At 38.3% G+C, this 23,589-nt stretch overlaps 1 pseudogene; it reads left to right on the forward strand.

Annotated features, from left to right (window-relative positions):
• The first annotated feature begins 14,327 nt into the window (after positions 1-14,327).
• LOC135757504 (uncharacterized) lies at positions 14,328-20,574 on the forward strand (annotated as a pseudogene).
• Positions 20,575-23,589: the final 3,015 nt, after the last annotated feature.

Genomic DNA, 23,589 nt, shown 5'->3' on the forward strand with positions numbered 1-23,589 from the left:
ATCATCAATCATAATACCTGTCCCTAAAACAAATAATCCAAGGGAAATGAAAGAATTCAGACCAGTGGCATTAACATCACTAGTGATGAAAACTTTCGAAAGAATATTGAAAGATGAAATTGTCTCCCTAATTGATGGAAAATTAGATCCTCTACAATTTGCCTATCAAGCGGGGAAAGGTGTGGAGGATTCTAAGATTTTTATTTTAGATAAATTATATAAGCACCTCGAAAAACCTAAATCGCATGCAAGACTTTTATTTGCTGATTTCTCTTCAGTGTTTAACAAGATGCAGCCTCATATCCTAATTGAGCGATTGGCCTCTCATTTTAATCTACCTGATCAGATTTTATTGTTGCTCTTAAATTTTTTAACAGACAGATTACAGCAGGTCTTTGTGAATGGCCATATGTCCAGTATTCTCACTTCAAACACAGGGTCTCCACAAGGCTGTGTCCTTTCTCCTTTGCTTTTTATTATGTACACTGATAGCTGCAGGACTTCCCAACTGGGCAGCTATCTTGTGAAATTCTCTGATGATACTGCTCTACTGTCACTTCTTCAGGGGGCTCAATCGGGCCATGGAAGTGCTTTATCCCAATTTGTGAACTGGTGTGATGACAATTTTTTAGACCTTAATGTTACAAAAACTAAAGAGTTAATTATCGATTTTAGAAAGAATCAGTCTAATCCAGAAGCCAGCATTATTCATGGAGAAAATGTAGAAATTGTAGAGACGTACAAGTACCTAGGAACTATGTTTGATTCTAATCTTAGGTTTGATAAAAACACAGAGTCAATCATTAAGCGAGGACAACAGAGAATCCATTTGATGCGGAAGCTAAATTCTTTTAATGTGTCGCAAAGGATTCTATGTAATTTTTATCATTCATTTATTGAAAGCCTTTTAACATTTTCCTTCACCTGCTGGTTTTATGGATTGTCGGTGCGGGACAAGAATAGGCTAAACAGTATTGTTAGAATCTGTTCCAAGATTATTGGTGTTCAGTTGACAGACTTGAGCACCCTTTGGGAAAAAAGGGTGCTCCAGAAGGCTAGACAGATCATGAGTTGTCCTGACCATGTTCTCAGTCAGGAATTTTGTCTAATGCCATCAGGACGACGCTACCTTGCTCCCCCAAGGAAAACTAACAGATACGCACGTTCTTTTATTCCTTCTGCTATTACATTTTTAAATGCTGATTCCTATTTATTATTATTCCTGTATATATGGATGGAAATGTATAGATATACTGTGGACAGCGGCAACTATAGGTGCCAGCCATCCTATACCTTGCATTATTATTTATTAGTATTTATTGTTTCATATTGTCTATTTATTATTATGATCGTGAGCATTGGTTGCTGCTTAGTCAGTACTGTGGCTGGTGTACTTGTTGCTTGCTTGTGTGTAGGCTCAAATTAAGTGTTGTGTTGTCTTGTCTTGTTGATACGACTGGTAGACTAGAAATTGAATTGCCCTTCGGGGATAAATAAAGTTGTTTGAAGTTGAAGTTGAAGTTATATATGTTACCTCTGGGAGATATTATAAGGAATCATAACATACAGTTTCACTGCTACGCAGATGACACACAGCTTTACATCTCCTCACATCCTAGCGAAACACACAATTTTTCTAAGCTATCAGACTACATCAGCGATATAAGTGACTGGATGGCACATAACTTTCTTATGCTAAACTCCAATAAGACAGAGATACTTGTTATCGAACCGAATCGCTACAAATATAATATGACCAGTGGTTTAATTGGGCCGGAGCTCACCGGAGCGCAGCTCCGCCTCCTCAGGTCCACAACACACCCTGCCGGAGCTTAGCTCCGTCTCCTTCAGCAACAGGGTTAAATTGGGCCGGGCCAAATATTTGTAATGACATTCGGGTCGCGGTCGGTCGGGTTGTTTGAAATGAAAATGCCATTTAAACCTTTGTAATTTTGGACGGGATTAGTTTTACAGGGGGACCTCTGAGAAAATCATGCTTCTCAGAGGTCCACTGTGATTTTAATCCCGTCCGAATCGGTCATGTCTGTGTTTTTCCTTGCAACCTCTGTAAAAATTCCAGAGCAATTTACTTGTTGTTTTTTTCGCCAAACTTAGAGGTCTTTTGATAAATGTAATCCCACCCGGATGCAAATATCTGTGTCTGCTCGCAATATCTTTTGAAAAAGCGGTTCTTTTGGTGTTTTGGCCAACGCAATCTGCCGTATAGGTCTTGAGTCCCATTCATTCAGATGTTTTTTTCCATTTGGCGGAATAAAATAATTAAATCAAGACGAGCTGAATATCATCCACTGTTAAGACTAAACACTAGGGATGCACCGAATATTCGGCCACCGAAAATTTTCGGCCGAAAATAGCCCAAAAGAGCATTTTCGGCTTTCGGCCGAAAGACTTTTATCACCGAAACAATACGGCCGAAATGTTTTGATGACGCAAACAGAAAGCGCGCCCTGCACGTGCTTGTCTGAAGCAACATGTATGCGGCGTGGATGTATGCGGCGTGTTTTGGCCAACGCAATCTGCCGTATAGGTCTTGAGTCCCATTCATTCAGATGTTTTTTTCCATTTGGCGGAATAAAATAATTAAATCAAGACGAGCTGAATATCATCCACTGTTAAGACTAAACACTAGGGATGCACCGAATATTCGGCCACCGAAAATTTTCGGCCGAAAATAGCCCAAAAGAGCATTTTCGGCCGAAAGACTTTTATCACCGAAACAATACGGCCGAAATGTTTTGATGACGCAAACAGAAAGCGCGCCCTGCACGTGCTTGTCTGAAGCAACATGTATGCGGCGTGGATGTATTTAACCACAAAAAGGCGCTAAAGTACGCACAGAGGCACATGCTGTTTTGTCCAGTCCAGACGTGATCATCACAGTAAGTACGCCGTTCAAAGATCAGAACTCTTGATGTGTAAACTTTAGAGAGAGTCGCGCAAATGTGTCTCATACTGTATAGTCCATTAACATACATGTGCTGAATAAAGCAATGACAAACAACGTAACGTTTTTATGCTGCGCTGTTTGGGATTCGCCTTCGTTCTCTGTGTGCGCGCGCGTTTAAGTGCCCTCAATAGTGCACACACGAGTGAGACGCAAACAAGCGAACGTAAAATCTTTCTGTTATTGACAGGGCACATATAAACAAAATTATCTCCAAAGTATTCTTTTTCTAATAAAAACATTTGTTTATGTCTTAAGTGTATGTATAGATTACAGTCATAAACCAGTCTCTGCTTATTTAAAGAGACATCTCAATTACTTAAGTCTAACAAAGAGACAAATAGCTCTAAAAATAATAATATATTTAATTGATACATTAAAGACAGTGTTATGACTCATTTAATTCGATTTCTGTACCTAATGCTAATGTTAGCCCTTATTAATGTGCAGCTTAATTTGTTCTTTTTTATAAATGTTTGTAATTTCTTTATTTGTTATTAGATTTTCCCCACCCCCTTTTTGCTGATCTGAAAAATAATCCGATCCGTGCCTCAAAAACTGTAATGTGATCTGAACCGTGAGTTCTGTGATCTGTCACACACCCCTAGTAAAGGTAGTACACAGTGATAGCCATAAATGCATTTGTACTAATAATTGGCATAATAATTTATTTCGGTGTTTCGGTTTCGGTTTTTCGGCCTTGGTTTCCTCATTTTCGGTTTTCGGTTTCGGCCAAGAATTTTCATTTCGGTGCATCCCTACTAAACACTGTAATAAAAGTAACGTTATAAGGTCTAAACTCAATCTTTTTTTGTTTCAATCTGGAATGGTAATGTTAATTAATAAAGATAATAAATTGTTACTAAATTATTTATATTATGATTTGTATAATTTATTTTGATTTGATAAAATTAAATTAATAAATTACATGTTCTGTAGGCTAATAAATTTACATTTAAAGCAAAATATCAAACATTAGGCTGCAAACACGCATATCCAGAGCACGCGATCTTCTGCAACGCCAAAACGCATGAAACAGACGCTCCTATCTCAGGAATAGCATATCGGCCGAATCGGCCAAAATCACAGACGTCTTTTTTGTGGTCCAAGTTGCGGGTTGTTTAAACATTGACCCGCGCATCACTGGTACGCAGCCCCGCGTCTCACTCAGATCCTCAAGAATGCGCATTCTCACATGATGACATTAGACATTGTAGAGATGAGAGATAGAGAGGTAAGAGTGGTGCACACGTCGAGAAAACTTAATAGAAGTCTAGAAACAAATGATTAAAGTATGTATAGCCATATCACTCATCTCATTACAATATGTTAAAAGATAACACTGAACTTATTGTATAGTTTAATAAAATAATGTATTTTGATTATACAAATCAATTAGTACAACCTAACTATAGTGATTGTTTTACTAACTGCTGACCAGCTTATCTCTATGGCTAATTTATAAGACATATTGATGCTGATTCAGTATGTCGTTTTTCTTGTCTTTTGGGTTATCTTATAGCCTGGGTGCCAGCCGATCTTAGCCCCGCCCACAACATTTTGAGAAACGGGAAGATCGGTCTGGGGTTTCACCGTTGAGGAGCTACTATGCAAGTCCCAAAACTGGCCGACGAATCAAATTGTGAGGGCGGGCTTTATACGATGATGGACAGATGATCAACAGTAACGTATCAACCACGTCACCAAAGAGCGCGTGTGTTGAATCTGTTTACAACGAAAAGGCTGCCGCGGTAGAAATCAGATGTGTGGATTCTGACATTGAGTATGTTCTAAAAGATATCGACAGAGCATTGATTTTAAAAGAAGAACAGAGAAACGCGAGCAAGGCATTTGTTGATGTTTTTGCCATCCTTCCTACTGGATTCGGCAAAAGTTGTCGCACTTATGAAGGATCAAGTTAAAGAAGCAACTGAAATGGGTATCACGGCGATGCAACTCGGTGTGCACAACGAGATGAATATAATTAGCGGTCGTTGCCAGCTTCTTTTCGGAAGCCCGGAATCGTGGAGGCTCGGATATTTTTCAAGCAAACGTAATGGGTATCGTCGTGGATGAAGGTCAACTAATGTACAAATGGTAAGAGATAGTCTTACTGTATTACTTAATGTGATATAAATGAAATGTTGTAAACATAGTAGGTGTTGATGTACGTTCGCTAACTCAGACTTGTAGTGTGTGTCATTGTAACGAAATAACTAGCAGTTCGGTCAAGCTGCAAATACGTCATTTCAACATACGTCTCACACCCCGTTGCTCTGATTGGTCGTAGGTCTATCCAATTGAGTGCAGAGGCATTTTTCAGTTGAGACACACCTCATAATTATAGCTCAATGGAGCGGTATCAGACTCAAATTCTGACTAGAATTGAGTATGACAACGTCAGGTGTTGGACTTTAAGGCGTCCATTGCATGTTCATAATTTAGAGGAAAGGCAAAAGATACGAATATCTAAGTTCAAATATTTATTGATCAGATATGAAAAAGTTTAACAGCGCGCTGGATCTTCTCATGACCACATCTGGTAAGCGAAGACACACAGCCTCTTTTTTGACAATTATTTATATAATATGTGACGTCGATCTTTCTTCAGAAAATCTCCACCCACAAAGGCTGCTCTTCCTCGTGAATCTGACTCCCTCACCACACCCAATTTTAGCCTGTAGGCAAAAATGGACACACACAGACACGAAGAACAAACACAGGAGATTCTGTTTCTTCAAGGTTGAGCTGCCCTGCCCCCATTAAGTTATTCTATATGCAACCTTCATTTCATTGGTTAATACAAATTTATCAAAGACAACATCTTATATTTATTACATCAATTATTCAATGATTAATACTGATTAAGTAAGAAATACATTGCATATTTTATCCTGTGAATATTAAAGCATTAGTTAACCACATGGTTGCCTGTTTGCTTTTCTCCCTCAGGCCTCTCTCTTATCTTAACAATTTCCAGACGTACATTCCTCAGCATATACTGTTTCTCCCCCAACCGAAACCACACAGACAACTTTCTTGTATTCAGCACAGAAATCTTTGTTGTAACAATACACATTAATTAAGATTATAAACAGCACGATTAGTAAAACAAAATCAAATCCCACAATTCCCTCTCTTGACCTCTGAAAGAGGTCACACATGTTCCTCCTCATCATCCTCCAGGTTCTGTAGGCCTAATAGCGGCATGCTGTATGGGGGTGGATTTTCTTTTTTTCTCTATTGCAGACACTATCAGTCTGTTACACAGGGATCTCCATTGTTTATGCCAAATATTATGGTGATTATAATTGCAGTTATAACTCCTAGGGCCCACAGAACCTTCCAATTTCCATATAGCTTCATCTCTGTGGAAAAAATACACTTATGCCTATGGGCTAATACTCAAATAACAATCGTAAATTCAAAAAGGAAAAGAAAAATGAAATATGAAATTAATACTGTAGAATTGTATAAGAAACTTAAGAAATTCAAAGATCAAAATTCAAAGGTCAATATGGTATGTAGTTACCCAGGTTATAATGAATATATGGTAATTGTGATATTCAGGTCTCTAAACACTTCTGTCAGGATTTCCAGCACTTTGTGGAAATCCAATTTATCCAGGCCACACCCCAGCCGGGGAGTGGATACACTTGTTATGTTTTCTTTCTCACACCACTCTCTCATACATCTGAGGCTGTAGGTAAAATTCTCATATGTTGGTAAATCAGTACAATTTTGTTTTGTTATTAAATGAAAAATCAATCTGCCGTCGTCCTCTTGGGTAACTGCACATTCACCTGCGTGTTTGTTCTGTCTTACAACCTTTTGTGTACCGTACTTCGCTTTGAACTGTACGGCTATACCTGCTCCGTAGGCACAATCTGTGCTCACACAGTGTGCTAGGGGTTCTGTTACTGGGCTGGAAAAAATGTCACCTTTTTTATGCACAATTTTACAGAGTGTTTGTTGACTTTGTTGTTGGTGTTGTGTGAGTGTTACCACTGATGTTTCACTTCCTGTTTGTTCTCTCTGTATTTCAGCTGATTCACTTTCACTTTCAACACTCTCCCTCTCTTGGACCTGAGTCCTCAGGTCCACACCTGTGTCTGTTAGAAACCCAATCATCATTTGTAACAGCTGGGTCGTTCTCACAATTTCGTTGTGTGGTAGCCTGGCAAGAAAAATGTTTAATCAGAGCAGTTAGTTTGTAGAAATAAACATCATTAGTTAGTGGCAGGATAGGGTCCTTCACCAGGGCATTCCTCGGACCCGGAAACTGACGACCTGTAAGCAATTCAAAGGTTGTGAAACCAGAAATCCTGTTAACAGAAGAGCGAATAGACATTAATGCAATTGGTAATGCCTCAAGCCATGTTATTTTTGTCTGTGCACAGATTTTGTCAGGTCAAGTTGTAATGTCGAAGTCATGTTCAATATTTCAGCTTTGCTCTAACATTGGGGTGATAATCAGCCCCGAAACTATATTTCAATTCCATTGCGTGTTTGTCAGTTTGTCAGATCTAACTTTGTCTTGGGAAACCATGGTTGGGGATATAAGTGGTGTATTAGGCAGTTGACAACAGCCACTTCATTAGGTACCTTCACAGCCTGTAGTATGTGTCAGGCTTTGCTAGCATGTACTATAGGCCGGCCTTTCCTGGTTTCAAACCCACCTATCTGCCATATGGCAGTTCCATATATACTGCACCAATCACATATGCACAGTCACTATAAACAATCACCCTCTCTTCACCAGTGTAGTGCAAGGCTTTGATAACAGCTACCATTTCAGCTCTCTGTGCTGACTGCTTACCCTCCAATTTACCACTCACTCTAGTCACAAAATCACCCTCAACCTGTTCAACCACTGCAAAACCTGCCTTCAATGTGCCATCTGCTGCTCTGAAACAACAACCATCTGTAAACAGTATGATTACCGGTGGGGAAGTTGTCAGTGGTACCGCGAACAAACCATCTCTCAATTTGTTTGCTTTTTTCAGTCAATGGTATGCAATCGTGTGGCTCACCCTCAGTGATTAGATCTGCCATTTGAACACCTTCATGCACATATATGATGTCTGGGCTGGCAATTTCCTTAAATACAAAGTTTGTTACAATAATCAGTTATTTTTCTATTCTCACAGCTTTTCTTGTTTACCTTTTATAGTGTTCTATGGTGTTCTTTTTTTCTTTTTCAATTTATTTCTTTTATCTATTTTAATTTCCTTTCTGCCATAGCTGTTCTATGCCATATATATTTGCTTTTTAGCTCAGTACCATCAGTGTAGTTCTGACTTCCTCTGTAGATACCAAATTCAATTATGCATTTCTTCCTGTCAGATTAATAGGAGTCTGATTTGATTTCAGAACAGGTAGTCACACCTAACAACAAAGTTCTTGATCAGCCTTTAAATGTGTCTAGCTGATTTTCTCATAAAGATTGTCTGTGTCCCTATAGTAACAAGGTCTTTACTAATCATTGAACGGCTGTTTACTCTTTCCCCTTTTTCACTCAAAGGCTCGTATGAAGATGAAAAAGTTCAGTGTCCAGTGAAGTATTGTCCAGTTTCTCTTGCCTCCAAGAACATTATTATCTTTGTTAGTCTCTTTCTGGATTCCACTCAGTCTTTTTGGTGTTTCATCCTTGTAATTGTCTCTGGCCATATGCAGTGCCCCCTTCACTGCTTTAGTTCAATTATAGTCCCATTCAAATAGAATGTGTTCTCAGTCCAGTTTATGAGTTACTCCTCTCTTTGCAACTCCAACACTTTGATGTCGCACACAGTTTTTCATTGTCTGTTTCTTGCCACATTTTTATTCACTTTCTTGAGTGTCAAAGGATCAGAGCTTTCAGCCTTTCAAGGTTTAACTTAACCCATTGCAAAATATTGCCTTTCAATTTAAAATAAAATTTATCTTGTGACCACCTTCCATCATCAGATGAAGACTCCTCTTCATTTTGTTAAATCTTTTTGTCCTTTATACAATTTATCTGTGTCATTCACCTTTTAACAATTTTCTGTCCTTTCTCAATTGTTCATCTTTATTTCCACATTTAATAACTTGGTCTCTACTCTTTTCTGTAATTTGTTGTTTTTCTTTCAAAGCTTCGCCTCTGTCTTTCTGCTAGATTTTGCTTAATCCCATTTATGGTTTTAACAGACTCAATATATCACAGACACACTACATTTTCACACAAATAAAATCTACATCTACATTCAATTCACCGCTATTGATTTGAAAAACAGGCTGTTGCATTGGGGCTTTGGCTTTCTCATAAGGAGGAGGTGTGGGCAAATAGGGGTAGATCGATTTCACTGGGGGTGGAGCTGGAGGAGGAGCCGTAGGTGTCACACATGAGTCTGGCTGACTGTTTCCTTGTTTAACTTCCTGTTGCTTTGCAGCTGCACCACTGTAAACTTCCCCTTTTCTATTTGATTTAATAGCCTGCATGGCAGCAGCAACCAGAGCCAATCTTGTCCAAATTCTCAACTCTTTCTCTGAGTCTTTTACAGTTGGTCCCTTTCCAAACTATTAGCCTTTTTCCATGGCACATACACCGGTGAACACACATATGCATCACACTCTTTCTGAAATTCAACCATTCTTTATACAACTGTAAATACAATTCCTCTATATATAGAATGTCAAAATGAAATATACCCAAATACAACTGCAGAATCAAGTACACAATGGAATTTCCTGGGCCTTTAACCCAAAGGTTTCCACACCCTTAATTTAATACTGTACTCAATTAGATGATTTCTAGGACTTTCACCTAAAGGTTTCTCAACCCATAAATTTAATACTGTACTCAATTAGATGATTTCTAGGACTTTCACCTAAAGGTTTCTCAACCCATAAATTTAATACTGTACTCAATTAGATGATTCCTAGGACTTTCACCTAAAGGTTTCTCAACCCATAATTTTAATACTGTACTCAATTAGATGATTCCTAGGACTTTCACCTAAAGGTTTCTCAACCCATAATTTTAATACTGTACTCAATTAGATGATTCCTAGGACTTTCACCTAAAGGTTTCTCAACCCATAAATTTAATACTGTACTCAATTAGATTATTCCTAGGACTTTCACCTAAAGGTTTCTCAACCCTTAAATTTAATACTGTACTCAATTAGATGGTTCCTGGGCCCTCCACCCATTGGTTTCTCAACCCCCTACGGGCTTCAACCCGAGTTGGTATTTTATAACGCCTAATGCGTCAAAGGAATCCTCAACCTTTTATTTAACAACAAAATTCAATGATTTCAAAAACCTTTTCACTCTGATCAATTTACAAAAATGTAAATCTGTAATTCAGTTCGGATCTCCTTATCAACACAAGTAATTTGGTATATCCAAATAGCAGAATTCTATAAAACAGGCTTCTGCTTACCTTGTTTTAGTAGAGCGCTCTTTTTGTGTTGAAATGGAGCCCTCCCTTACTCTGGTTTCTTCAATGTGAAACCCTCCTTCCTCTCACTCTCTCCTTTCCCTCCACAAAACGTCGGCAGTCACCAATTGTTGGACTTTAAGGCGTCCATTGCATGTTCATAATTTAGAGGAAAGGCACAAGATACGAATATCTAAGTTCAAATATTTATTGATCAGATATGAAAAAGTTTAACAGCGCGCTGGATCTTCTCATGACCACATCTGGTAAGCGAAGACACACAGCCTCTTTTTTGACAATTATTTATATAATATGTGACGTCGATCTTTCTTCAGAAAATCTCCACCCACAAAGGCTGCTTTTCCTCGTGAATCTGACTCCCTCACCACACCCAATTTTAGCCTGTAGGCAAAAATGGACACACACAGACACGAAGAACAAACACAGGAGATTCTGTTTCTTCAAGGTTGAGCTGCCCTGCCCCCATTAAGTTATTCTATATGCAACCTTCATTTCATTGGTTAATACAAATTTATCAAAGACAACATCTTATATTTATTACATCAATTATTCAATGATTAATACTGATTAAGTAAGAAATACATTGCATATTTTATCCTGTGAATATTAAAGCATTAGTTTAATAACCACATGGTTGCCTGTTTGCTTTTCTCCCTCAGGCCTCTCTCTTATCTTAACAATTTCCAGACGTACATTCCTCAGCATATACTGTTTCTCCCCCAACCGAAACCACACAGACAACTTTCTTGTATTCAGCACAGAAATCTTTGTTGTAACAATACACATTAATTAAGATTATTAACAGCACGATTAGTAAAACAAAATCAAATCCCACACAGGCTAGTTATCTTATGCTTAGAATTAGTCAAGGAGGTTGAGTCTTATACCTTCTTTCAAAGTTTGATCAATTGTGCATAATACCATGTGCAACAAATGCATATAGGGTGTCAGACTCAAAGATTAGCATAATTTAAAGTTCAGGTTTTAAAGTTTGGATCAACCTCTGGCACAGCTTTAAAGCTGAAACTTGTAAGTGAATTGTAAAGAATTTATCTTTGTTTGAATAACTACTCAACCTTACCTTACACATTAATACTGGAAAAAGAGCCCCTTTAGTTTAAAACACATTAAGTAATTTTACGGCGTGATTTTGAATGATGACTATTTACCGTAAATAAGGGCTCCCCCTCCCTACACAAGCCAATTTAACCACTGAATATGACAGACTACAAGTTGCCCATAGATGGCTGCACTGTGGTGCCAACCTCCACGGTTAAGAATTTAGGTGTGATGTTCGACAGAAATTTATCCTTCGACAGCCATTTCTCCAATGTCTGCCGCACAGCATTCTTCCACCTTAGAAATATCTCAAAAATACGCCATATGTTGTCTGCATCAGATGCAGAGAAGCTTATCCACGCTTTTATGACCTCTAGAATAGACTACTGTAACTCGTTACTCGGAGGATGCCATGCAAATCAGGTAAACAAGCTTCAGCTAGTTCAAAACGCTTCTGCAAGAGTTCTTACTCGATCTAAGAAGTATGACCGCATAAGCCCAATTCTGGCATCTTTACACTGGCTACCAGTTAAATGTCGTATACAATTTAAAATATTACTAATCACCTACAAAGCCTTAAATGGCCTAGCACCCTCATATCTTAGAGAATTATTATCAGAATACAATCCATCACGTGCATTGCGGTCACAAAATTCTGGCCTCTTAATTATCTCTAAAATATCAAAAGTGTCTAAAGGTGGCAGATCCTTTTACTACTTAGCCCCTAAGCTATGGAATGATTTACCAACCGACGTCCGAAAATCAGAGACAGTAGATAACTTTAAATCTAGACTTAAAACTTTTCTCTTTAACAAGGCATTCGCATAGTTTATTTTAGCAATAGTACTTATCTCCCAATAGCTAGCTTGTACAACCTAATAAATAAATAAATTAATGAATAAATTAAAACCTTTTTTCGTCAACACTCCAAAGCATGGTAAATGTCATTAATACTCTTTAGTAATATGCTGAAACTTTGAATTGGTTGTCGATTGAGTCTTAATTGCCAAATATGGTCGGTTTGCAATTTTGGCCTTTTCCCATGGCCTTAAAAATAGTATGTCATACAGAACCGTTTGCCACTGTACGTTAGTATTAACGACGGCAGTGGGGCCTCTGGCCTTAGTCAAACGAGTTCTGTTTCTGTTTCTAAAATCATCAACTATAATGTAATACACTTAACCAGCAATAGTTAGCCTGTCCGGAACCGAGCTGACTAAAACCACATTACTGTGTGACACTTGCTTTTTATGTGAACGGCCCCTACGCTAATAAGATTTTGTTTCTCTCTCCCTGTCTCGTACTCGATCCCGAGGACAATAAGACAAACAGATCCAGATCCAGTTCCGGTAAATGTGAAAGTCGGCACACCTCTGATCTACTGGCTGTTCTTCAACGTGATGTCCAGCTGATGCCTGACCACCACCGGCAGAACCCGCTTAATCTCCGCTTAATCTCCTTCCGTTTCAATGTGTATATATATATATATATCTCCCAAGGGTTTTTCTACTAGGACTTTTTTTTACTTCCCCGGCTAAAATTCCGGGGTTTTTTTCTCCTAGGGGGTTTTTCAACCCGGGGAGGCAGCCTTTTTGGGCTTAACTTCTATACGTTACATTAGTAATACGTTTGCTTATAATGTTGATTTATAGCCGCAGCAAATTTAGCTGCTTGTGCTATCGTGTATTATGTTGTGCTATCTGTCGATTTTCTGTGCTTTTCACTACATCTATTATGTAAAGCTGCTTTGATACAATTACCAAATTGTGAAAAGCGCTATATAAATAAAATTGAATTGAATTATTTTACCTGATATGAAGGTGCAAACGCGAGCATTATTTATGATCGTCTCCGTCTAGTCTGTACGCCGTATTGCATTCAATCACAACTGTCTTCTTGATTTCTGTGAAAAAATGTCTGCCGGGATCCGGTAAAAATTTATTTTTGAACCAAAAGTACTGTTCCTTCTAATCTGGGACACCCCTCGCTGCAGCCTGCAGTGCGATGACGTAGTGGATTAATCCAATACGTAGTGGATGTTCAAACACGCATGCACTGTGAATATTAACCCATTACGTACTGGACGCTGTTACGCGCATGCGCTGTAGTGTGTTTGGTGACTTCATATAAGCTTGCGCAATAGTGTTGGTGAGCGATCGCACGTGTTTTGATCTTTCAACAAAAATTTAATAAAGGAAGGTAATTAATCTTTGGAATCTTTATTTACTTTTTTGTTGTTTTATATGTATGTGTAGTGTTATCCGAAGCTGTAGAGCTGATGACTTTTTAAATGATGGCAGCGATTCTCATTTTAATCGTATACTTCAAAACATAACATACCATATGGATACACTGAAAGGCAACCTGGTTTTCCTGGGGAAATTAATGCTTTTTTTGCTATTGCATTGTTCTAGATGAATGTCTTTAAAAAGGGCAGTACATTATGACATGAGTATAATTTAACCTCTATTAATTTTATTTTGCTTTAAAAAAATTAATCAGAGTAATGCATGTGTAACTTTTTCCCCAGATTTTGTCATTGTTAAGTGCAATTTAAACTGTAGAGAAAATTCACATTTCCACTGCTGTTATTGTCCTGCTACAGTAATAAGAAAAGTGCAGTTAATTACTCATCTTTAAAAATGTAAACAAATGTTGGCTATTCCTGGCCAGCAAGCTCAATGTACACTCCCGCATAGTCCAGCAGCCACTGCTCCACCAGCACAGACCTCTCATGTCATTACACAGGCGCCTCCCCTGTCATGCCCCATGGTTATCCAAACATCATCATCTCCAGTTACATCAGTCACAGTGTTTCAGTCTCCACCAACGTCACAGTCTTGGACAAGTCCATTATGTCAATCTTTGCAACCTGGGACAATGTGCTCTCATTCTGAAGCTCCATTTCCTCTTTCTGCATCCACCCAAGTACTTCCATCTCCGACTCTTTCCTCTGCCCATGTTCCACCAGAACAACCAAAGGTAAAAGATCCTCAAGCAAAGAAGAGGAAAATCAAATGTGATCATTGTGATATGGAATTGAATAAAAAGAAATTGCGTGTTCACATTAGAAGAAAGCACACTATATAAGAGGCAGTCACATTGGAACGACATTTACTTTGCCAGTGCTTTGACAGTAAGCGTGGCATTTTTGCAGTGGCAAAATCTTTTAGTGCACCATCAATTCCCATCCATGTTCAAAAAAGGATTTGGGGTGTAAATGACAAAGTTATGTGTGAGCTAGACCAATGCAATACCATTGCTGAATTTGCACAAAGGAGTGGCCTAAAGCCATTTGAGTGCTGCCATCTCATGTCCTTAGCTTTCTGTCCCAAAGATGATGGCAATTCTGTTAATCTTGAAGAGGAAACCCTAACAGAGATGGTGAAAGAAAAGTGGTTTGGGGAAAGTAGGAAAGCTGCATGCATCGAAAGACAATGCATGGCAAACAAAGAATATGTGCCACTTTCTGTAGTGATCACATTTGCTGGGCCCTCAACAAAAAGATATATATCAGTGTTTGGGCCAACAATGTCTTATTACTGCAGACTTGGAAGAGTGACTGTTGTATATGACAGTAAAAAGATCACATGGGCCTGTCCTTGTAATACAACAAAACAGTCATGTATTCACAAAGCAATAGCTAAATGGCATTTATTTCAATGTCAGAGAGCTCTTTTTCCAGAAGGTGAAGACCACCGAAAGGATTGATTCCATGCAGAAACCTCAACAGCAGTCTGAGAGTGTAGATGACAGTAGTGATTGTCAGTACCCACCTAATGATGATGGAATAGAGAGGATGGTGCGCTATTTGATGAAAAATAAATCTCTACATGTAGACCTTCCTCAAAATTTGACTAGTCTACAACATGGTAGTGAATTAAGACACCAGCTAATACCTGAAGAAACATTCTGCTCCGAATGTGAGGGTAGTCATGTTCTAAGTGACCTCACGAGCAAAGATTCTGACCTTTACTGGGGTAGTTGAAGGTAAATATTCTTAAAGGGATAGTTCACTTTAAAATGAAAATTCTATCATCATTTACTCACCCACATGTTGTTCTAAACCTGGATGAATTTCTTTTTTCTGATGAACACAAAAGAAGATATTTTGAAAAATGATGGTAAACACACAGCAGTAAGTAACCATTGACTTCCAAAGTAGGAAAAATATATTTTGAAATAATTGTGATAAATTACTAAGAAAATATTTTGATAAATGATGGTAAGCACAGAGTTGACGGTACCCATTAAATTCCATCTAATTTTTTATTCCTACTATGGAAGTCTATGGCCACTTACTGCTGTGTGTTTACCATTATTTCTCAAAATATCTTCTTTTGTGTTCACCAGAAAAAAGAAATTCATACAGGTTTAGAACAACATGAGGATGAGTAAATTATGACAGAATTTTCATTTTAAAGTGAACTATCCCTTAAAATAAAACATTCAGATTGTTTAAGAAGTGTACTGTTATTTTGTATTAACTTTTCTGCTCTCCATTAAGGAATTTCAACTTACTACAAAGTATGTAGCAACTGCAGCATGATGTACAGGTACCAGGAATTTACTGATGGTATCCATAACTTCAATGACCATCTTTTGCTTTCTCTACACTTGTGTGTAATTCTACGCAATGCTCTTCAGGTAATATGTGTAACTACTGATGTTGATATTGTTTCGTGTAATAAGTATTATGTCATGTAACAATCTTTTTTTCTTTATACTCTGTGAATATGCATATAATCACACTGCTGTTAGCAGAGTAATGAGCATACTAGAAGCCACTGCCAAAGTAAAATTCCACAAAAACATAGTGCTCCATGGTTACCTCCACTTTAAAGCCTTAAGCAGCCATGTTTATTCTTACACCTGCATCAATTGTGGTTATCACCCCAAAGTGGTGATCATGGATCTCCACAGGAAAGGTGTATTCACTATTCCCTGTAAGTGTGTTTTCTGTACATTGTATTACAAATGCTTTCTAAAAGTGTTGTGTTCCTGATTTGTGAATTTGTGTGTTGCAGTCCGTGAAATAGCCACACCACCATCAGAATTTAAGGGTGATACAAACATTGTCTCTTTTTGGGAATCCATAACAATGGAAATTATTGGCCGGGGATTTCTTTCAAGTAAGTTATTTAATGTTATATTATCTAGGTCTGTGTAACTAAAGAATTTTTTAAAAAAATATACTTACTTATACACCCTGTATTTCTCTTAAGGTGGCAGGAAAAATCCCTTTGTAGTTTACCCAAGTTATGATTTCTGGGCTCCTTGGATTGGACCTAATACCCGGAAGTCAGACATTGTTCTAAATACTGAGCATGCAAAACTACAAAAAACAAAGTCCTGTGATGTTCCAGATCTTGATGTCACAGAGGAAAGGCTAGGTGATGAGCTCTTTAATCTTAAGGTAGGAACAAATTTACAATGTCTTATTATGTTTTGCAACAATTTTGATTTTAACCAAAGCCTGTCATATGTTTAGGTTGATGCAGTGAGGAAGCTGTGCAAAGAATGTGGATTGGACACAAAAGGAATCAAGGATGGATCTTGTGTTACGTTTGCAAACAGAGATGCAAAACCGCTCAGCATACAACAAAATCTTCAAGCAGATTTGGGGCGCTTCTGTTAAAACACTCATTTCTTAAATATTGTGAGGCTGAAGAAAGCAATGGATCCCAGTGCGGATAACAGAAAATCTTTATTTAAATAATAATGTGTGAAAAAGACAGTTGCACGTCCGGGCGCAAGGCCACTCCATGACAGACGGCTGGGGCGAGGAGCACACACACAGGCACTGGGGAGACAAGCCACACATGTTCGGGCTCCGGCCAGACAAACGAACGGTGGGAGAGAGTATCTTACAACAGTAAATCCAAACACGACACAAAAGATCCACAGTCAGCCCTGCAGCAGGCACCTGTAGCAGATGAGGATGGGAATCCTGCGACGGACAGAGAGAGAGAGACAGCGTTAGTGGTGCTGACGGGAGAAGCTGGACAGCTCCAGAGACGGAGAGCCGTTCCGCAGGACAGCGGCAAAGCCGCACAGAGCGCTCGCCGCTGCAGATGAATAAGGCAGTCTATGAAGCAGGCCGAAGGTGATTGCAGTCCTTTAAATAAGCCGATGATAAATAGCCCTTGGAGCCACCAACAGTCACAGAGTCTCAGAAGTAAGTCCTTGGCAGCAGAGAGCACAGGTTAGGGAGATGGGGATATATGAATAAACTGACTAGAACAATAATTATCACAGGACAGGACAGGACAGGACAGGACAGGACAGGACAGGACAGGACAGGACAGGACAGGACAGGACAGCTGGCAGCTGGCGAGAACATACACAACGAACTTGCAAAGAGACACAGAACACGCAGGGAATAAATGGGGAAACGATTGGCCATCAAATGAACTGCAGGTGAGGGACGCAGGTGAAGGAAATAACCTAATTACACCTGTGAGAGGATCGCGCACGTGAGAACTGTCAAAACAAACACAAACACAGAGAAACCAAAACAAAGCAATCAAATGAAACCGAAGTCATTACAAATATCTTTTTAACAATAAAAATAGTAATATATTTTAATAATACATAAATATGTAGCTTTGATGGGAAAATAATACTAATGTCCCAGGAGTTAAAAATTTATGTTGATGGACATTTCATTTTGAGCAATGATGGTTTCATTGGAACATGCAATATTTTATTTGCTTTAAGAACTTACTTGCAATTTATACATGGGTTAATTAACACACAGTAAACTAGTCAACCCACTGACAAATTGTTGGTAAAAGTAGGTAGATGAATTACACACAACTTGTAAGTATGGTATGAATAAATTATGAAAACCTAGTTTTTCATTAAGTTAATAGTTTAAGTGTTACTTGTATTCTTTTCTCTAAGGTGGCTGGGCAGTCATTATGTGTCCATGAGGAATAGTGTATTCAATCAAATTCAACATAAGAGCAGAATATCCCAGAGACTTTGCAGACTTGCTGCTGAGTTGGAAGCCCTTTCCTAATGTTGTTATATACGACTTTGCTAGAGGACTTGCTGCACATGTTAATCTTCGTGAAGCAGATTCCCTACCTTTCAGTCCCCACGAAGGGAGACTTGCTGCACCAACTACAGCAAATATCCAGCTAGCAAAAGAAGGCAAGCTCAAGGTTAATCTTCCATGGTTGAAAAATAAGAAGGAGGATGAGAATACCAACTGCCATCCTTTGACTGGATCATCAGAGCATTATGCTTTGTATGAGAAGTTCCATGAATTTAACACCAAAGACCCAAGAGATGCTCTTCGAAGAGTCCAAGTAGTCCCAGAACTTTGTGGATGGGTAAATACTCAAACTGCAGAACAACTCTTTGCTGCAATGCGCAAAAACAACTATTTTCTGAACATGCTCACGCCATCAGGACACACGTTTTTGAAGCGCAACATCATTCACCATTATAACACAGCACAGAATAAGAACATGGAGGACAGTCTAAGAAAAGTTGTATCACCAAGTGATCAGTTAACCTTCAATGTTTATGGTCAGATAGTTCTTGGTAATTGTTTTTTTTTATTATTATTTTTTTTATCTTAGAGTGACCAGTAATTTTGTCAAGTACTATATGTGAAGGTATGGCTCCACAGTCCCTTAATGATAGTGAGGGACTCTCATGTGATATTCTACAAAAAGACCCAGTAAGACCCAGTAAGTTATATCATGATGAACACTGTACTTGCAAAATCTCACTTAATTTTATACAGTTGTGTCATAATATTTTGTTTAATTTTCAGGACCTACCCAGGGTTCAGGCCCTACCCAAAAACATTCGGTCTTATTAAAATTGCAATGTTTTTCGCTACATTTCGTGCGTCCATTTGGTGTTCATTATCATCAAAGACATTTCAAGCTTCTTGGCTAATGTTACATTTTAGCATCAGCTTGGTAGATAACGGGTGAAAACCGGATCGGATCTGTGGGTAGAGCTAACTATTAAACGCTAACAGCTAAGGATGCGCGATAATTTGCATGCGATAGTCATTGCGCTTCTCGTCAGTGAAGCCGGTTTCTTGATTAAAAGTGAATCGCCATCAGCTGCTTTTAGATGGAGCCACATTTACTGCACAAAGCCGTAGTTCATGTACAAGCTGAGCATAGGTTATCGCAATGCCTATTATAAGTGAACTTCTAGCGAAATACTAACAGCATCTTACTTACCAATCGAAAAGAAATGTTGTCATTTCGGAGTCGAACCTCATTTCCTTTATGTCCATTAGTTGTCTCCAGCGATGAAAAGCAGTGCCAGTATTTACTCTGGTTCGGTTCCTTAATTTATCAGATTTTATTTGTGATTCCGAGCGCGTTGTTCCCTGCAGCGAATGGTTGTAGTAGTGGTAAATGTCTCTTGCTTCAGCCATTCTTCCGCTCTCTTCCCTGAACTGAAATGCATCCGAAAACCCTATTGCAAGGCAGGAAGGCATCAAGGCATGTCCGAATCCATGGCTGTCCGAATTGCATTTCTCTGAGCTGCCTTCATATCTTTTCAGTCAACAAGTCAGCTGCCTTAGTTTTCGGACGCAGCGGTAGTAGTAGAGGGCTGTACTTCCCACACATGCGACTTATTCGTGTATTGCAGTTTGGCTGGCGGTTATGAACGTGGCCCGCACACCGCCTCCCATGGTCGAAACTGGTATTACGACACCTGTCGGGCTGTAGCTAGTAATTTAGCATGCTAATTCAGAGTTATATCTCTGCAGCACTATACCTAAAACATAAGATTTTAAAAAATGAGCTACACGCATCAAAAGAATGAGAAGATATAAGGGCATCTTTGCCCTTATATCTTATCATTCTTTTGATGCGTGTAGCTCATTTTTTAAAATCTTTTACCCCAGTTATTACAAATGGCACCTTTAAAGGTGACTTAAAGGTTTTTCTTGTCTTCTGTGTGAAACCTATTTTTTTTTTTTTTTTTTGAGTGAGAAAGTATGCATAAGTATCATTATATATGCAATCAAATTAACTCTAATTTTAAATGGTTTCTGGCAGAACATAAAGGTCCTCAAGGACCAGGATTGGTGACCACTGCCTTAGAACAACATGAGGTGGAACATAAATGGTCACTTGAGTGACAAATGCTTGATCTGAAGTTTTACATTTTTTTGTGTCTTGCATTCAACACCAAAGAAACCTTATAATGTATAGAACAACAGACAAAACATCATTAAGCATTTATTGGTACTGGTATTTCAAGTTGTTTACAGACAATAAAATGTTATTCTCAAATTCTGTGTTTTCTGTTTTAATTTTTCTGGATTCTGGTTTTAATGAATTACATTAAAATTACAGAGACAATTGAATCATTTTGCTTTTACTCAACTGCAAATATGACCAGAATAAATTTTTTTAATGTTCTACATGTACGCATTAGGAAAAAAATTGCGGTGAAATTGCTATTAATCCATCAAATTTATATTTAAAAGCTCTAAACATGTATTGTTTAGTTTATTTATAAAGCACACAACTACAGGGCTGCCCAAGGTGCTTTAAAAAGCAGTTTTAACTAAGATTACATCATAATCTCACCCACTACATAGGGTGCTGGTCAACTAAAGAAGTACATTTAGTCAGAGACTGATCACTGCTAAGTGTTTTAGAAGATCCTTTATACCTGTGGCCATTAGGCTGTTTAACTCATCTTTGTAAGTGCTGGGACAATTCACTATTGAAGTAAATTATCCTTTTTTATATTTGTATGGTTTATTAATTTTTAATGCCTTAACTGTTCATTTTTAAATAATTGATGGGCATGTATTTAAATGTATTTATTTTATTTTATTTCTTTTTTCTTTCTGTTTTATGATTGAAACACGAAAGCAATTTCCCCCTGGGATTAATAAAGTTCTTTAAATTGAATTAATCACTAGGATTAATCTTAGCCTAGTTGTTAGCCTGCTCTAGTGCAGGCTAGCTGCAGAAAAGTAAATCTCCATAGTAACTTAATGTATATTAATTTAGCCTCCCTTCATGCATCCGAGTTAGGGCTAAATTCAGCCAGGATAACTGAAAAATCCCAGCTTAATCCATTATCTTGCATTTGTCCCATTCCCCTCAGTAATGATGCCAGTGCTAAACAAGACTTTGCAATGAGTGTGAATGAATGAGAGGTTTATATAGGCAGTCCAATGAGGTTCAGGTGCAAGTGCAATCAGTCCAGGTATGTGTGCTTATGGGAAATTGAGTCCGAATGAATGTTAATACTCGGGAGATGGCTCTGTCTGGTGGTGATCGAGGAGCGAAGCAGGAGCTTCACAGTATACAGAATACTATATCACCCTATAGTAATTATTCTGTAGCCTACTAAAATCCATGATATTTGCTCTACAGTGGTTGCTATTGTGTATGTAGTAGAAAACAAAGCAGTCAAAGCCCAGGGGGTATTGCACAAAAGTAGAATTAAGAAAGCCAGGATAACAGAAAAGGCCCAGCTTGACCCAGTTTAATCAGCCCATCCTGGCTTAGCCTGTTGCACGATTGCTAAGCCAGGATGAGAACGTGCAGCTATGTCAAGCCAGGTGTTGCTAGCTAGCATAAGTGAACGTTCACGGCATTCTTAAACAGAGCACGGGATGGATCACAGAATCACTGATGCAAAAATTAATAAAACTCAAAATTCACCATGAAACTGCAAACAGTTGCAAAAAAGTGTGCATTATCTTAAAAAAAGCTATTTATTTCCTATAACAATTTAAATTCATTGAATTATTATAAGATTTATGTACATGATTTGACCATATGAAGAATTTTTTAAGAAAAATGTTAGGAAAAGGCAACAATAAAAATGCCACCTGCTAAGAGACACATGCTGGTGTTTATGGAAGGGATAATGTAGAGGCAGCCGGTAGTTATCGGGAAATAAGGCCCGACAGTGTGATCAGGACCCGACGCGAAGCGGAGGGTCTTGTATCACACTGAAGGGGCTTATTTCCTGATAACTACCGGCTGCCTCTACATTATCCCGCTTATTACACGGCTACTTGTCACATAAGAAAAAAAACGGACATGAATTTGAATTTGAAACATTTTATTGGCATATTGTTTTAAATTAAAAATTTTATCCTTCCGCGAAACTTTGCACAGATGCATAAAATGATCGTAATACCTTATTAAGATCCTCTGCTTCATACTTGTCTGTCTCCATTTTTTCTCTTTTAGTCAGTCTTTGAGAAGTTTTAATGCCCATTCTGTATTTTTTTGTGTGTTGGCTGCGTAGCTGTCATGCTCTATTTTGTCAAGTTCAGTCTCAGTAAGCTGTCTGTGTCTTGTCGTGGTTGTCCAGTGTTTGTCACAAGATGGCGCCAAACAGTAATCTTTATTGATCTTTATTGGCGCGGAGCGATTTTACTCGTACAAGTAGTACCGGCTATGCGTTATTACTTTGGAGCGGTTATTATTTGAAAAGAACAAACCTGCAAATGTCTCAACTGACCAATCAGAATCAAGCATTCCAGAGAGCCGTGTAATAAGTAATAAGAAGCCCTCAATACTGGATCCTTCAGTGAATAAAAGTGGATTTAAACCCCACCCCCAAACTAAAACTTTCAAAAATACTACATTTGCTGTGAGCTTCATGAAGTTTTCAAACCGTTTTATTCATTGACATGCAATAATACACTGAATAGTATATTCGGGATTGTTGTTGAATAGCCACCAAGTTTAAACCAGGCTGGTTTGGACTGGAATATTGGGAAGTAAGATGGTAGGTCCCTTGAGGGGGCCAAAAGGACATCTAGAAGATATATAGAGTATCTTAAAGATGGGAAAAAAGGAATCATGTCTTCTGAAATTAATTTATTTTCTTTCATGCAGGATAATACACTAGCATGCTGCAAAAAGGCAACACTGACTATTTTAATATGGACATGAAATAAGAAAAAAATTAAGGTACAGTATGAATACTATCCTCTGACCTGTTTATGGAGCATCATAATATGACAGATGTGTGAGGTGACAGCACTATAATTCATATTCAAACATCAACTCTGGGATTCAATACTAGCATCTTCAAGTGAAATAAAGACAGAAACTATAGACTTCCAAGTTTAATGAATGGGGAAGTTAAAGTCCATGCAGCACATTTGACAGAT

The sequence above is a fragment of the Paramisgurnus dabryanus genome, chromosome 16 (assembly GCF_030506205.2).
Source record: "Paramisgurnus dabryanus chromosome 16, PD_genome_1.1, whole genome shotgun sequence".
Lineage (NCBI taxonomy): Eukaryota > Metazoa > Chordata > Actinopteri > Cypriniformes > Cobitidae > Paramisgurnus > Paramisgurnus dabryanus.